The 16,277-nt window shown below is 33.1% G+C and overlaps 1 protein-coding gene across 2 annotated transcripts in view; it reads right to left on the reverse strand.

Annotated features, from left to right (window-relative positions):
* The window catches only part of LOC130902217 (CUGBP Elav-like family member 4), a 1,507,660-nt gene that overhangs the window by 1,109,580 nt on the left and 381,803 nt on the right, over window positions 1-16,277 (reverse strand). Inside the window, exon 1 of one of the 2 annotated variants that reach the window (XM_057814160.1) lies at window positions 13,730-13,876. The exons of the other annotated variant lie outside the window; for it this stretch is intronic. The gene's annotated coding sequence lies outside the window, so the exon portion shown is untranslated. Of the gene's footprint in view, window positions 1-13,729; window positions 13,877-16,277 lie in introns of those variants that run through there. 2 annotated transcript variants of the gene reach the window in all.

Consider the following 16,277-nt stretch of genomic DNA (forward strand, 5'->3'; position numbering starts at 1 on the left):
ATTTTGGGAAGTGGACTTTTGTATTTTAAAACATCTGTTAAACTCATTATCAAGCTTGTTAAAGAATATAATCAGGTAAAAGTTCAAATATAAAATCGATAATACAAACCCAAAATATATTAAATTTAGGTGGTAGGTAGTTAGTTCTCTCCTAACCTTAACATTCTGAGGACATACCTCAGAAACGTTAATAGAAAAATAAAATAATTTTCCAATTGATAACGTATTTAGTTTTTTTTTTCATAAATTCAGCGTTACCTAATCCACAATCCCAACACTTCTATTCTAACCAGGATTGAGGATATGCACCAGTTTCATTATCCTTGTGGAATTATAATAGCTCAATGTAAATTCATACTTTGCAAATGTGTGAGGTCGTGGAACGTGAAATCCTCTCTTCATATTTTTATTTGAAATTCCTCACTTCAGAGTATATTCTTTTATCCCAGAGGAAATTTTCCTCGTAAGGGATCCCTTTCAATATGATAAAAAGCACTAATAGCGTAAGCATATACGAAACGAACTTTGGGAATGGAGACACATATTTTCTAGGCACTTTTATTCAGGTCAATTTTATTCGGGAGTACTCGAAGGAAGTCTTTTCCTATTTTCTCGGATATAAAATTCGATTTTGTCTCTTGCAGGGTATAAGATATATATTGGAAAACAATTTCAAAGTCGTCGGTAGTTGAAACATTGGCTCAAATTATTGTATTAAATTCAGTATGAATATTGAACAATTTCATCCAATTTTAATTAATCTATTGCACTGACAAGTAGTAAATTTCGCCGCACAATTAGGTGTAACGAAATTTCTTTGTTAAAGATATGACATTACTTTGAATATGTTCAGCAGATCTGTCTCTATTCCATATTAAACATTGTCGCTTCATCCACTATCTACACATTCCATTATGATGAAAAATTCAAATCAGAGCTACGATTTATGTTTATTACTGTAGAAATAGAATCACAAAGTATGTTGGTCAAACTCAGTTTTCAGTTCCAGCATTCAGTTATCTTGAAAATTCCACTTATTCCTCAATACTACATATGCCTAACGAATACTTAATTTGAGCTTAGGTATTGTTTAAATTAATTTGTAAATCCAATATATAAGGTTGACAACTGAGTACTTTCGCTTTTTACTTATAGAGAGCCTGCTCTGTTATTTGAATAACTTATGTTAGTGCTTTACGTTGTCGTTTGTTACGTAATACTGGTCACATTGACGTAACTTTAGAAACAAGTAGTGCGTGATTTTTATTGAAGCTATTAGTTGTGGGTTAATTTTAAGTAGAGTGCAGAAACGAACATTTTCCGTATATTTTACTTTTTTATTTCTGTAAAGGAAAGGTATCTGCTGCGGGTCACAAAGAAATATGTGAAGGTTATGGTGCTTATGGGTTAACAGATCAAACGTGTCAGAATTTGTATAAAAAATTCTGATCTGGAGATTTTTTTCCCAAAGGTGTGCGTTCTGGACGACCTACTGAAGTTGATTATGATCAAATCAAAGTCATAATAGAATTGTCATATAACACATACAACAATTGAAAAACAAGAATTGAAAGAAATTAATTTAACACAAAGAAGCAACATTTGCGATATGCATCTTAAGCGAAATTAAACTGGCCCTTTCTTGAAAAGAATTATCACTGGCAAATACGATGAACCATATCGAAAGCTGAAAAACAACAAAAAAGCTCATGTTGTCAGTTTAGTGGGAGTGTTGTGTTTTTTGAGCTGTTTCTAAGTAACCAAACAATCAATTCTGTTATTTATTCTCAACATTTAATGAAACTGATTGATGCAATTAAAGAAAAACGGCCAAAATTGTTAAATCGGAAAGGTTAAGTGTTCCACCATGATGATGCAAGGCCCCATAAATCTTTGGCAACTCGTTGTAAACCATAATCCCTCACACAGCTCTGATTTGGCACCATATGATTATCATTTATTTCCAAGTTTTATGGAATGAAATGAGATTTTATGAGCGCGGAATCATGAAGCTGGAAAGAAGATGGCAAAAGGTCATTGAGCAAAATGAAAAATATATAATTAATTAAAAACTTTTCTCAAAAAAAAATTGTTTCATTTTATACTACAAAACCGAAATTATTTTGTCGCCAACCAATAATAGGTACTCAAAAAGTGCTAATTTGATAATTCATTGTTAAGTTAGGAAAGTTAATTTATAATATTAGACTCTATGTGAATACATGTAAAAAGTACAGCTGAATATATACTTTCTAAAATTCATAGTCTCACCCTTCATATTATGAGTAATACTTTCTGTGGTAGTTGTATTTCTATTGTAAGCACTTCTATAGCACAAATATTTTTCTTAGAAGCATTGTAAAACGTCTGGAATCATGACCTTGGAAATAGTTGCGCAGAACTAAACTCAACGATGCGCAGAATGATTAAAGTGAGACCTGAAAAAATTCCATTTATGGTTTCCATTTTATAGCCAAAAAGAAAAATGTAAAAAATTATTTTCTCATTCAAAAATAGAATTTGAAACATTTATTCCTTTATTACTAAAGAAGCATTGAAGCTTATTATGGTAGTAATTGAACGATAACACAATTAAAATAAATTGATCTTACAGTTAGATCAAGACCGGCAGTGAGTGTGTTAGTGTCAACAGTGTTCTTGATGGTAAGCATATTATTTTTATTTTCTATTTTAATCGTTTTATAGGTTATTTGTTTCAGTTTTTCATTTAATCGGTAGAGTTCCAAGGAGTAGGCAGATTGAGGCCTTGGAATCAACCAAAAAGGTGTGATTCGTAGCATTGAGTAGGCAGATTGAGACCTCTTTGAACCAATGAACGAATAACCACCCTATCTCCACCCTTCTTTTGATAATGGCTCCAAAGTGGGAGCCGAAACGTCGAGAATTTTCATATTCATTCATATATGTATATATATATATATATATATATATATATATATATATATATATATATATATATATATCTTCTGTCTTAAAATTAGTAAAATTAGTCTTTTTAATAATTTTTGGAAGATAAAATTTGACGTTTAGACTTTCGACAAAATATATTAATAAAGAAAATTCCTGATATTGACAAAGATCAAACGAGTTCCGGTCATTTCATCAAAGGCGGCGCCTTCGCCGAATTATAGAATTATACTATAACTAAGCAGGACTGGCCCCAGGATGAAGATGAGTTCGTAACTATATTTTATCAAATTCTGTAACCGATCACAAAGCTTCCAACCGCGGAAGATATTGGTGTGATTCTGACGTATACCTAAATTTTTCCATTGAAGATTATTGTTTACATTATGTATATTTTTCAATTATGCTCATTTAATACGTACAAGTCTACTTATTTTGTTTTCCAGTCATAAAATATTTACTTGTATTTACGATTTGTGAACAGCTAAATTCTGTGCGCTTATAGTTAAGGTCATTCAAATCAAAACATTACTGTTCGGTAAAGGCTTACTCTCCCAAAAATCACTTCTCACAAAGATACTCTATTGAGACAATATTAAACACTACTAATCAATCAAATCCCACTGTTTTTAAATCGGTTTATATACAAAACATGTTTAGAACTGAAACTAAAAAACAATTATTCACAATCATTAGTTCAATAAAATGTTTGTTGAATGATGGATTAACAACTATTTGTCTCTTATCACAATCAAGTGGATTTTTTCTATGTTTTTTCCAGTTTAAACTAGACGAATCGTAACCTTACTTACTGATGAATTTCTCATTCCAAAGCATTTGCATGCAACTTTTGTAGGTTAATCAATTTCATTCCATTGTATTCGATTACATTAGAATGAATTAACAATTCAATAAAAACCCCGATCTGATAATACCTTTTAGTTGTCGACGATTGAATACATGTATACTTACAATAAGTTAATACTCGAAATACAGATCTAAAAATATACGTTCAAAACAATATCTCTCGATCTGTGTACGTAACAAAAGGGGCTGTCAACTTCTATTTTCGACCAAATAGGATTTGCCGACATGTGCAAATCGTAAACTATTTCTATTAACATGTTACGATAATGGTATAGTTGTGAGTTTTAAGTGTCACGCAAATTTTCTTTACACGTGTCTACTATTAGAATATATTTATTTAAATACTCTTAGATTGTGCTGTATTCAACATTCGCTAAATTCTAATCATAATTTATATAATATGTAATAAATAACTTTTTATGAAACAATACTCTTTCTAGTTATAACATAAATAAAGAATACGAGTGTTATCTGAAAAGTTTTTAACGATTCCATATTTCTTCTCAGAATAGGCAATGTCCTCGTCTGATGAAAATATCTCTGCTGCAACTGAAGTTATGAGGCAAGGATCCAGGAAAAATCGCCGGGAAGCAAATTTTGTGAATATGGTGGATGGTCAACATATAATTCGTGGAATTTCTCATATTAATTTGAACTGTTTTTATTGAAAATGAAGAGCTAAAGAGGAATTGAAAGGCTATCGGCAAGATAAAAATTTCTGAAATTTTCTTGATGTATTGTTGCAACAAGTATTTGTATATTTAAATTAAATGATGCTTATATTTGAAAATTCATTGAAACTTAAAAAGTAGAGACTTAATTTTAAAACTAGGGATTCAAAGTCAAAAGCTGAAAGAAATTGAATTAACAGTTTCTTAAATGCATCACTGATTTTTAGGTACTTTTTCTATAGTTCGTAATAAAAAGATCCGAAGTTTCCAGTAGCTTGTAGAACACGTCTTGTTGCTAGATCTGCGAGACATTGTTCGCGAGGTTCTGATATAATATTGGTCGTAATTAACGTCGTAATAACTCTTCTAAAAATTTAATATCCGATATGCCCTTCCCTTCTGGGGTATGTGTGGTGCGACTCAATTTGAAAGAATCTTCAAACTACAAAAGAGAGCTGTTAGATATTCACTCGGAATATACAGCAGGGCGCACTGCATGGAGTTCTTTAAAAGATTAAAAAATCCTGGCTCTTCCTTCCTTATTCATCTTTGAATCCGTTTGCCTAATTTGTGAGCACGTTTCTCCAATTTCAAAAAGGTCGTTGCACGGCTATCCACTTAGGAATGTGGAGCACGACCTTCACCTACCTACTCCACGTTTAGAATTAGTTAAGGGCTCAATATTTCACAATGAGAAAAAAATGCACAATCAATTGCCAATTGAAATCAAATTTATATAATCTTTTCCCGAATTCCGCATTAATTTCCCTTTTACTGAATGATCAATATGATTACGCCTTTGGCATCCTACGACACGTGACATTATTTACAGTAAAAAATGTTTTCGCTTTCCTGCGAGTTTCTCAAATGATGTCCATTGCTTCGATTTTATTCTATCTCTAGGGTACTAAAGTTTTATTTACTGTGATATATCGTCGTAAAAATTAATTCAGATAACGTTTCATCAGTACCTCGGCATATTAACTATTTCTGAAATAGTTACAGTAAACGTGAAATTAGGCATAAATAATTCCAGGATAATACTACGGCTTCTTAGATTGTTTTTCCGCGAAGGAGATCCCAGTAATAAACGTAAACGATTACCCGATTACTATCAAAGAGAAAACGTCTATAGTCATCCAAACGACGATAGTTGACAATTCCCATGACCGATTAGAGCAGATGATATCAGCTTGTGTCGTACTGAGGAAAGGAAAATGACACAATTTCTCTTGCAGTATATAGATCTATTTGTACCAAAAGGAGGAAAGGTAGAACGTTAGCCGTGAAATACAAAATCCGTAAAAATCATTGCCAAACCAATCAGATAAACAGTTCGCAGAGAGAGGAAGCTCAAAGAATAATTCGCGAGATGAAAGAGAAGAAAATAGTATAATCATCTACTAGTCTATGGGTGTATATAGTAGTGCTCGTTAAGAAAAAGGATGGACCTACGACATTCTGCGTTGGCTATCGCCAGTTATAAGTCAAAGTCAAAAGTATTTAAGCGACTTCCAGCTGCATAGCTCATGTTGTCAGTTATTTCAAAACTGACTATCTAGGCCATACAGTAAGCAATGAAGGTGGTGGAGCCTGAGCCTCCATTCAGCGATAGCCATAACCAACCGTTGAACGTCAACTTAAGAGTGTCCTTTTATTTTGTACGTATTATAGAAGGGCCATAAGGAGATTTGGAGATAATGCCAAGCCACTTACGCGACTCACAGAAGGAGAAAAAGCTTGCCACTGGGATGGAGACGGTTAAATTGAGGGAGACTTCATCCTTGATACTGATGCAAGCAGCCTAGGAATTGGAGGGGTGCTTCCACAAATTCAGGGAGGGTGTATTTTGATAAACTTTAAAAGTTAGAGAATAGTTAAGTATTAGTGAATAATTATTATAAATAGTGTTTAGTTCACAGTTTATTGTTTGTTGTGTAAGTGTTCAAATCAATTAAGTAAATGGGAAAAACCGTGTGTATGAAATTACCTTACAGTTAGGAACAGTTTAAATAAATAATAAAAATATTACTTTAGGATATTTGCACTTTCTCTTTATCAATTACAAAATACCCAGTTATTATTGAGAATCATCGGTTCTGTAGAAAATAAAATTGCTACAGAAATAGCACCGCTGCAATGGAGGAATTGAATACTCGAACACAATCCGCAAGAGACAATAAACATTATTTTAAAGGAATATTTAGTTAGTTATAAACTTCTCTATTCTTAAATACAATTTCACAATTATATTTATCCAATGAGGATCTGTGCCATCATACACAAATGAAATAGTTGAAATACGTTCTCACCACGATTAATAGAAATAATATTAGATAAAAGCCGTATATCTTACTAATTCATTCTATTTAAAAATACTATCGCTAACCTTATACTCAGTTACACATAGAATACTGTCTGGGGAATTCCTGTACGTTTATGTCGTCTTTTTGTATTAAATAGAATCTCTTTTCCTAGAATATAAGATTTCCCGTGAGAGGATGAACATGTCTCTATGTAGCTATTGAACAGTTTTTGATCTCGTAAAATGGTAGGTCAAAGTTGATTATGCACATCTGGTCTTTTCAAGAAATCTTTCATGGCTGTAATATATATCAGGAATTGTTCGCTTATTATCTTACACAGTGCACATATAACTTGTGATAATTCAATTTAAAAAGGTACATTACGCACCTAGGGAGAAAAGTAGGGCAATCTCGTCTGCAATTTTTGTCACCAGTGGTGCGTATACTATCTTTTCTTTTTCTTTAATTCCAACTCTGTATTTTCATGCGATAATAAATACTAAATGTCGTGTGAAGCAAATTGTCATCGGGAGTAAACATTTCGATAAACAAGTTGTTGCAACGATACCAGGAGCAAGAGAAAGTTCTTCCCGAAAGAGAAAAGGTCACTTTTGTCTCGCATACCAGGGACGAAAAGCGAACTTTTTATCTCGAAGAGAAAAAAATTAATTGATACATGATTTTCCTTTTGAATATAATTTATCAATGGCAATTATCGTTAATAACGTTTCATGTCTTCTGTAAACATACCACAAAATTCATTCTTTGTTTATAAAAATCGACCTCAATAATTGGTATTGAATGCAAATCTCTGAGAATCTGTTACCTCTTTCTTCGAATAAATTTTTTCGACATCAAGTATAATGATAAGTAATGATCAGTAATTAAGCGACGGAAGCTTAATTGTATTTAATATAATAGAAGATTCTCGCACATTTATATACATTGTAAAGTGAATCATTTTCTAATTTCCTTTTTTATATCCTTATAATAGCAAATTTTTGGTTACACACGGTTTTAACTATAAAAATAATTATTCTTGTGTTCGTTTATTTTGTTATATCTGAAAAATATCACAAAAACCATACTCATATTGTTTATAATTTGTTAGAAACGTTTAGTTTCTGATGGCGTCTTATTTATTATGCTTGTACTCACCGATGAATCAACGGCTTCTGAGTTTGAATAGATACTCACCTGGAACAAATAATATAGATTAAGAAAAGTTTCATGCCCATAAGCAAAATATAATTAATAACATGTAAACCAATAAAATAGATATAACTTTTCTCTATAAATGTTTGGAAACGTTTTATTTTCTCAAAACCCCGTTTTTAAACTCGCAAAATATGTGATTGAGGTTTATAATTTTTTTATTAGCAATATCAATACCATAAATTGATTTTCAGTGAAAAAATCTGAGATACTCATTGAATTCTGAGTAATTATCTGGATAAAATTAGTGATAGTAAACATGAGAAACCTTTTTCTAGAAAGAATTTGGTAGTAATGAAGAAATTATGATCAAGTATTTGTAGTTTTTCATCTATTTATCTTAAGCGTTCTGTAACAGCTTTTAAATCTAGGATAAAAAACCAAAAACAGTATACCAGAATTAAATTCGCTTGTTCACGTGCAAACGGAGACATCTCAAAAATACTTGTTCTGAAAAATTATAATATTTTGACAGTGTTTTTTTTTTTTTTTTTTAAATTTATTGTCGCATCAACTACAAAGGTTATTAGCGACAAGTCAATTATAGTTTGTGATATAATTTGGTGTCTTTCAAATACTTAATTATGTTTGCATTATTACAATTTTCATTGAGTAAGGTGGTTCTATTGTCTGGAAAATTGTTAAGTATTCTTTCATTTCTGTACTTTCGACAGTTTAACAATAAATGTTCAACATTAAGGTTCTCGTTACAAGTTTCACATATCGGTGGGTTTTCTCTATTAAATAGATGGGAGTGTGTTGCTTTAGTGTGACCCACCCTTAAGCGATCGATTTTTATTTGATCTGCGCGACTTTTTGGGCTACCTTTCCATGGTTTAACGTATGGTTTGATGGTTTTCAATATTGACTGCGACCTGTTCCACTCACTTTGCCACTTACACTGAGCTTTCGCTTTTATTACCGCTTTGAAATCACTGACCATCACTTCGCGCACAATTGTTGCTTTGTTGTTATCTGCTGCTTCTCTGGCGTATTGATCCGCTTTTTCGTTTCCTGGGTTATTGGTGTGCGATGGGACCAAGATAATTTGGACGCACGCTTTGGATAGGTGGAGGAGGTATAGTTGAGTTTTAATGAGGGAACCTAGTGGGTGTTTGGGAAAGAGTTGTTTAATGGTGTTGATGGAGCACATAGAATCAGTAATTACTGCAATTTTTTTATATTCATATCTACTGGCGATTGTTAATGCCTGAAATATGGCATAAAGTTCGCCAGTGTGGACGCTATTGTGAGGAGATAGCTTAAATGCAAAATTTTCGTTTGCTAGTATAACTGCTGCTCCTATGCCATTAGGTGTTTTGGATGCGTCAGTGTACATAAGATGGTATTCTTTGAGGTTTTCGTCAACGAGGGTGCGAAATGATTGAACTATCAGGGGGTGGTTTGTTTCCTCTTTTTTGTAGTAACTCAAATTAACGTTGATGGTAGGAATAGGGATTATCCAAGGGGGAGGAGTTTTTATATTGATTGGAAAGAAAACTGGTAGTTCAATTGTCAAGATGTTTGTGTATTGGCGAATTCTTTCGTAGAAGGGAATCATTGTTTGTTTGTTTCCGAATAAATTTTTAAAGCGGTCTGTTTTGATGTTGTAATTAACTGGGTTATTTCTATTTGATAATACTGATGTTGCGTAGGTTATGCTAAGTTGAATTCTTCGCAGTCGAAGGGGTGGTTCTCCAGTTAGACAGTGGAGACTCTCTAATACGTCAAGTTGCTTGAGGTGTGTTTTCTCGCATGATGCATTAACTATGGAGCCATAGTCGATCCTTCATCTTATAAGACCCTTATATAGATTTATCAGACAGGTGGAATCCACGCCCCATTTATGGCTGGCAATTGTTTTCAATAGATTCAGACCATTTTGACAGACTTTCTTAAGGTAGTCAATATGTTGTTTCCAGGTGAGTTTTTTATCAAAAGTTATGCCCAAAAATTTTATATATTCTACGAACTCTAAATTTTGACCATTCAAGATTAATATAGGTTTTTCTTGTATGTACTTTCTGGAGAAGAGAATACATTTTGTTTTAGTTTCCGAGAATTTCAATCCGTTGGTGTTAGACCAGTTGCTTAGGTTATCGAGTACGGTTTGTAAATGCATTTGGATAGAGGTTATATTTTTCCCTTTTGCAAATAGTACTAAATCATCGGCGTATAATCTTCCTTTGACTAGCGGAGAGCATTTGTCAAGAATATCGGTGATAGCAATCAGGAATAGAGTGGTACTTATTGTAGACCCTTGTGGAATCCCATTCTTCTGTAGTTTTTTAGCTGATAGGCTTCTGTCTACTCTCACTTGGAAGTATCTGTCTGTCAGGAAATTTTTTATGAAGTGTAGAATGTTCCCTCCTAGACCCCACTTTTGTAGTTTTGAGGTTATATTGTGTTTCCAAACCATGTCATATGCCTTGGTGATATCCATATATACGGCTATGCATTCTTGTTTAATGGCAAAACCTTCGCTTATTTCGGATTCTAGGTCTATCAGGTTATCAGCTGTGCACCTATTTTGGCGAAATCCGCTTTGTTCTGGTGCCAATAAATTATTTTGTTCTAGTACCCAGAGTAGTCTACGATTAACCATTTTCTCCATAATCTTGCATAGGACGTTCGTTAAGGATATTGGCCGGTAAGACTCTGGTTTTGTTCTTATTTTGTCAGGTTTCAAAAGTGGGATTATCACAGCTTCGCGCCAGCTTGAAGGAAAGACTTTATTAGTCCAAATGTAGTTATACAGTTTTAATCGGTATTTTTTGGTGCTATCTGAAAGTTTTTGTAGGAATACTACTGGTATTTGATCTGGACCAGGGGCAGTATGTTTTTGTGATTTCAAAGCTTCATAAAGTTCTATTTGGCTGAACGCGCAGTTAATAGGATTTGATTGTTCTTCACTAAAATCTTCCAAAATTTCTTCTTCGATATTTTTTATATTCTTTATGAACTTTGCATCATAGTTTGAATCATTAGAGTTATATTCGTATTGTGAAGCTAATGCTTCCGCTATTTCACTTGAATTTGTGATCAGAGTGTTATTTTTAACTAAAAATGGAATTCTTGGGGATTGTTTTATTCCAGACATTTTCCGAATATTTTGCCAAACTAAGGATGGTGGAGTTGAGGATGTTATTGTAGATACGAATTTAATCCATGACTCCTGTCTACTCTTCTTCATAATATATCTCGCTCGGGCTCTTTGTTTTTTATATTCAATTAAATTTTCTACAGTATTCTTCCGTTTAAACTTGTTAAAAGAGGACTTATAAATTCTGATTGCGTTTTGACAGTCTTTGTTCCACCAAGGTAGTGGTTTATGGTTTAATAATATTTTAGTATATCCTATGTGTGTTTTGGCAGCATCTACGATTATAGATGTGAAGGTTTCTACGAGATTTTCTACATTTAAAATTGGCTGGTCTTTTGTAGTGTTAATCTTCGTTTCAACTGTTTCGCTAAATTTTTCCCACTTAGCATTTTTTAGATTCCATTTTGGGTTTGGTAAGCTATTATTCTCAGAGAGTTTTGATGTATATGAAATCTTTATAGGATAATGATCGCTTCCAAATAAATATGGTATTACATCCCAAGTTAATGTGGGAGTCAGAACTGGTTCACACAGGGTGATATCAATGGCTGAGCATGTTCCTGTGTGTATGTCAATTCTTGTTGGTCTTCCGTCATTTAAGATGTTAAGATTTAGGGAATTTATCATGTTGTCAATTGTTTTGCCTCGGGCTGTGATATTGTTTGATCCCCATAGTGTATTGTGAGCGTTAAAATCACCTAAAATCAATCGAGGACTTGGAATAGTTTTTAGAACTTGTTCAAGTTCTGACGTATCGATATTTTGGTCTGGGGGTATGTATAGAGAGGATATATATATATTCTTTGTGGTATATCAACTGCTACAGTTATTAATTCAATATTGTTTGCTATAGAAATGATTGAAATATTTATTGTGGACGTATATTGCTACACCTCCAGATGCCTTTCCATTGTACGTTCTATTTTTGTAGAAGCAGGTGTAGTTTTTCAAGTTGTAATAATGTTGATTTTTAAAATTGGTTTCTTGTAAGCATATTATGTTTGGTGATAGTTCGGAGAGTAGGTTTTTAAGCATTTCGAATCTTCTGTAGAATCCTCTTAGATTCCACTGTAAAATTGAGTTATTATTAGTCATTACTCCTGCGATGATTCAATTGATGATTCAGAGTAGTCTTCTATTTCTTGTGCGATAGTTGACGGGTGTAAATTTAGCTGTCCCATGATTTTTTTCCTGATTCTTGTACTGATGCTTTTCATTCTTTTGTTTGTAAAATGTGGATGCATGTGTGCGAGTAGTTTTAAGAAGCTTTTTGTATCTTCTGTATATATTTTTGATATACTTAATGGATCTTTTGTTCCTATGCATTTTCGAAGAAATCAACGGCTTCCGCGAAAGTTAAAATTTGGCTTTCGTCTTCAAATATTTGTTGTGCTGACTCCATTAATTTGTAGTAAGTACTTGTTTGTGTGTTTGATTTGTTGTTTACTATCTTTTTCGCTTTCTTAATTGTTTGTTCGTTTGGTTTATTAAATGTATCCTTTGTTTGTGGTGTAGGTGAAGGTGGAGTTGTGATCTCACATAAGGTGCGTTTTGTATTCGTTGTATCTGTATCCATGTGTATTTCTGCTGATATGGTTAGTTTTTTAGAATTTCTGCTATCGGTTGTGGATTGAGTGGTATGTTTGAGGTTGGTAGGAGCTATATGTGATGGTATGTCTTCTGTTTGATTATTCACATTTGTTAGGTTTGTTGTGGTCGAGTTCGAAACTGAAGGTTTGTTGTAGATTTGATTGACGATGTTTGTTGATCTTGTTGTATTAGTGTCCATTGGTAATGATGTATTGTCGGATGTAGTGCTTATTGATGTGTTCTGACAATTATTAGAGTTATGTCCTGATCCGTTGCATAAAGAACACAAATGGCTATCATGCGTTAAGAAGATTCGGTATGTAGTATCTTCAAAATTAATAAGAATCGAGGTAGGTATTGTAATTTGTGTGGGAGATATGTAAACAATACGGCGAAAGCTTAGAATGTGTTTAAAGTTTGGGTTAGAAGTACCGATTTTGAGGAATGGTATGGAAGACGACAGATGGAGGCCCAATTGTCTGAGTTCCTTTTCGATAATTTGATGAGGTATAGTTGGACAGACGTTCGATAGTAGTAATCTTTCACTAGGTGTTATAAATCGACGTACAGAAAGAATTTCGTTTATTCACTTTGATTTTTCCATTGCATTTTGTTAAAAATTCGTCCACGTCTTCTTTTTTAGTTAGATATATGCATATTCTATTATTGGTTATTCTTGATGAAAATGTAATTTTGCTGGGATTGATAATAGTGCCTACGGCTATCAGGTATTCTTCTAATTTTACTCCATTTAGTGAGCTAATTACTATTGCTTGTTGTTTCGTTGGAAAAATTGTTTTTTGTTGGCTTGTAATGGATGAATAAGATTGTGGAGGGTTATTAGGTAGGGTAAAAGTAAAATTGTTTGTGCTGTTTTCATCCATCTTCTTAGAATCTAATTAACATATTAGTACTTAAACCGGTACTGGTTTCTAAATGTTGTTTTGCTGATAAGCGGCAACAGGTTTTGTACCTTGACTAACAACAATCGTGTTTGATTGTTAGCATTCAAATGTTAAATTCGTTATGAAGATTTTAAATTTGCTTACTTTGAGATGATATATATGGGAGTGATGATTGCGATAATGGTTGTAGTTTTTTTTTTCACTAAATAACTATATTTACACTTGTAAAATGATTAATCGACGAGAGCTGATTTTTACACGACTTTTCGATGTTTTACCAGGACCGTCACTCTTTTGACAGTGTTGTTTAATCTATTCATGAGTTTTTCAGAAAATAAATGTGTTTTTTGTATACAATGGTTGAAAATTGAAACAAAACTTGAAATAAAATGAGATGTCTCGGTTAACACAAATATAAAACGGAAATTCATTTAAGGGATCTTAGAACACACCTATGCTAGTCAAGAAACTTTTTTTTCTATATCGGGTAGTACATCTTCAACATTTTTTTCTGTTGCTTAATTTTTATAAAAGTAGTGGAAAATCTCGTTAAATTTTTTCTCCTCAAATATAAAATAATATTCCAAAGAACTGTTTCGAAAAATAACTGGTCGAAATTTGGTTTTGAATATACTTTTATTTTAAACTACGGGGAGAATGGGGCTTCAAATGTGAATTCAAATGTGAAACAAAGAAAAATGAGACAGAGGACAATTTTTTAATATATTCGAAAAAATACAAAACAAACATATGGATAAAACATGTACGTATCGAAAAATAACTAATAAGGTTTGAATTTAAAACCTGAATTTGAAATAAGAATCATACTTAGTGCTAAATCATAGAGGGTGTGGGTTGTTTGATTCTCGTCTGCTTAAAATGTATTTTAAAAAGTAAGTATTTTTGTTTCTAGTAACGATAATAAATATATGTTTATGTGCATGTAAAAGGTTTTATCGAAAGTCTATTCAGATCTATGCAAAATTCATTTAAATCTTGTTTAAATTAGTCCATCATAAAAAATGTAAATATAAATTTTGGGGATTGCGATTTAGCGATAGATGAAATGATTGTCAAATATTATGGCCCCAATGCGTTGAAGCATTTTATTAGAGCCAAACCCATAAGATTTGGCTACAAACTTTGGGCAAGTTGCGAGGCCGATGCATATTGCTATAATTTCTCCTTATATAGTGGAAAAGAATGTGGTGGAAATGCTAGTGAACCTTTAGGAACTAGGGTCGTTTCTAAGGTGCTATCCTTTGTGAAAATCCCGAAAGCCATACTATTTCAACATCTTCATCAGCCTCTTTTTATAAAAAATGAACTAAATGGGTTTTCGATCAACGGGAATTATTAGAGAAAACAACTCCCATTAAAACTTCGAATGAAATGCAAAAATTCTGAAAGAGGCAGTGACAATTGTTTTGATTAGAAGGCAAATTGCAGTAAATTATCTGAAAATTGCACATCGGCAACGAGTAATGAAGGGCGGACCAGCTAGCTTATCGTCGACATCAAAATTAAGTGTTGAAACTAGTGTCAGGTATGATGTAAGAAGACATTTTAGCGGTTGCAAAGGCAAACCTAGAACATATTCCGATAAATATGATGTAACATTATATTCTACACGTTTTATAACATTAAAAAATTGAATTTACATTTTTATTTTTTTCATTATAGAATGATGTTAAAAACACTCAATAAGTCGTGTGACTAACTAAGATAAAATCACATTTTTTGCGATTTCAGTCATCACTGTAATCTCCATCAAGAGCAATACAATCATTCGAACTCTTCGCTAACTTCTACATGCCGTGCTTGTAGAAGGATTTGGAGGAAGCAATTCGAAGTGTTATTCGTTCAATTTAACCATCGTTGTCATCGACTTGCATTATCTTTCCTTATTCTTGGATTAAAACGATCCAACATCTCTATGTAGTATTCGCTATTGATTGTTTCTCCCTTTTGGAGATAGTTCATGAATAATATTCGATGCTTCTTCTTCTTCTTCTTCCTCTTTCAATAGGACCAGGTCCTGTTCAATCCTCTACTTTTGGTCCTCTTCCTGGATCTTCCTGAGAAGCTGAACTCCAGATCTCGTACCACCTCTTTGGTGGTCTGCCTACAGGTCTGCGTGAGTTCGATCTCTGACTTTTAGTCTACTTTGCCCATCTGCTTTCTGGTATTCTTTCTACATGATCTCTCCAGAATCTTTTTCGTGCCCTGACCCATCTCACCAAATCCTGTACGCCCAATTCTTGTCTTATGTCATCACTCCTTATTCGGTCCCTGAGGGTAATTCCCTTAATGGTTCACAGTATTTTCATCTCTGTGATTCTCATTATTCTTTTTATTGTTCTCGGCTCTGGTTTCTGAGGCATATGTGAGAATTGGTCTCACACACATTTTATAAATTCTGGTCTTGCTCGTCTTGTTTCTCCATACTATATCTCACAGACAGCCGCTGACTTTTGATGCTTTCATAGCTTATGTTCGTGCAATATTCAATGTGCATCCTAAAATACTGAAGTCATAACCTTTCCACTTGACTGTTGTGCGTTTGGACGCTTTGGAAGTGGCTCACCGGCTGCAGTCCACTCTGATGATAATCGATTCGATTCCAGAGTGAAGTGATGGCTCCATGTTGTATTCATTGACACATATCACGGTAAAAAATCTTATTTGGGTG

This window comes from Diorhabda carinulata, chromosome X, assembly GCF_026250575.1.
Source record: "Diorhabda carinulata isolate Delta chromosome X, icDioCari1.1, whole genome shotgun sequence".
NCBI classification, from domain to species: domain Eukaryota; kingdom Metazoa; phylum Arthropoda; class Insecta; order Coleoptera; family Chrysomelidae; genus Diorhabda; species Diorhabda carinulata.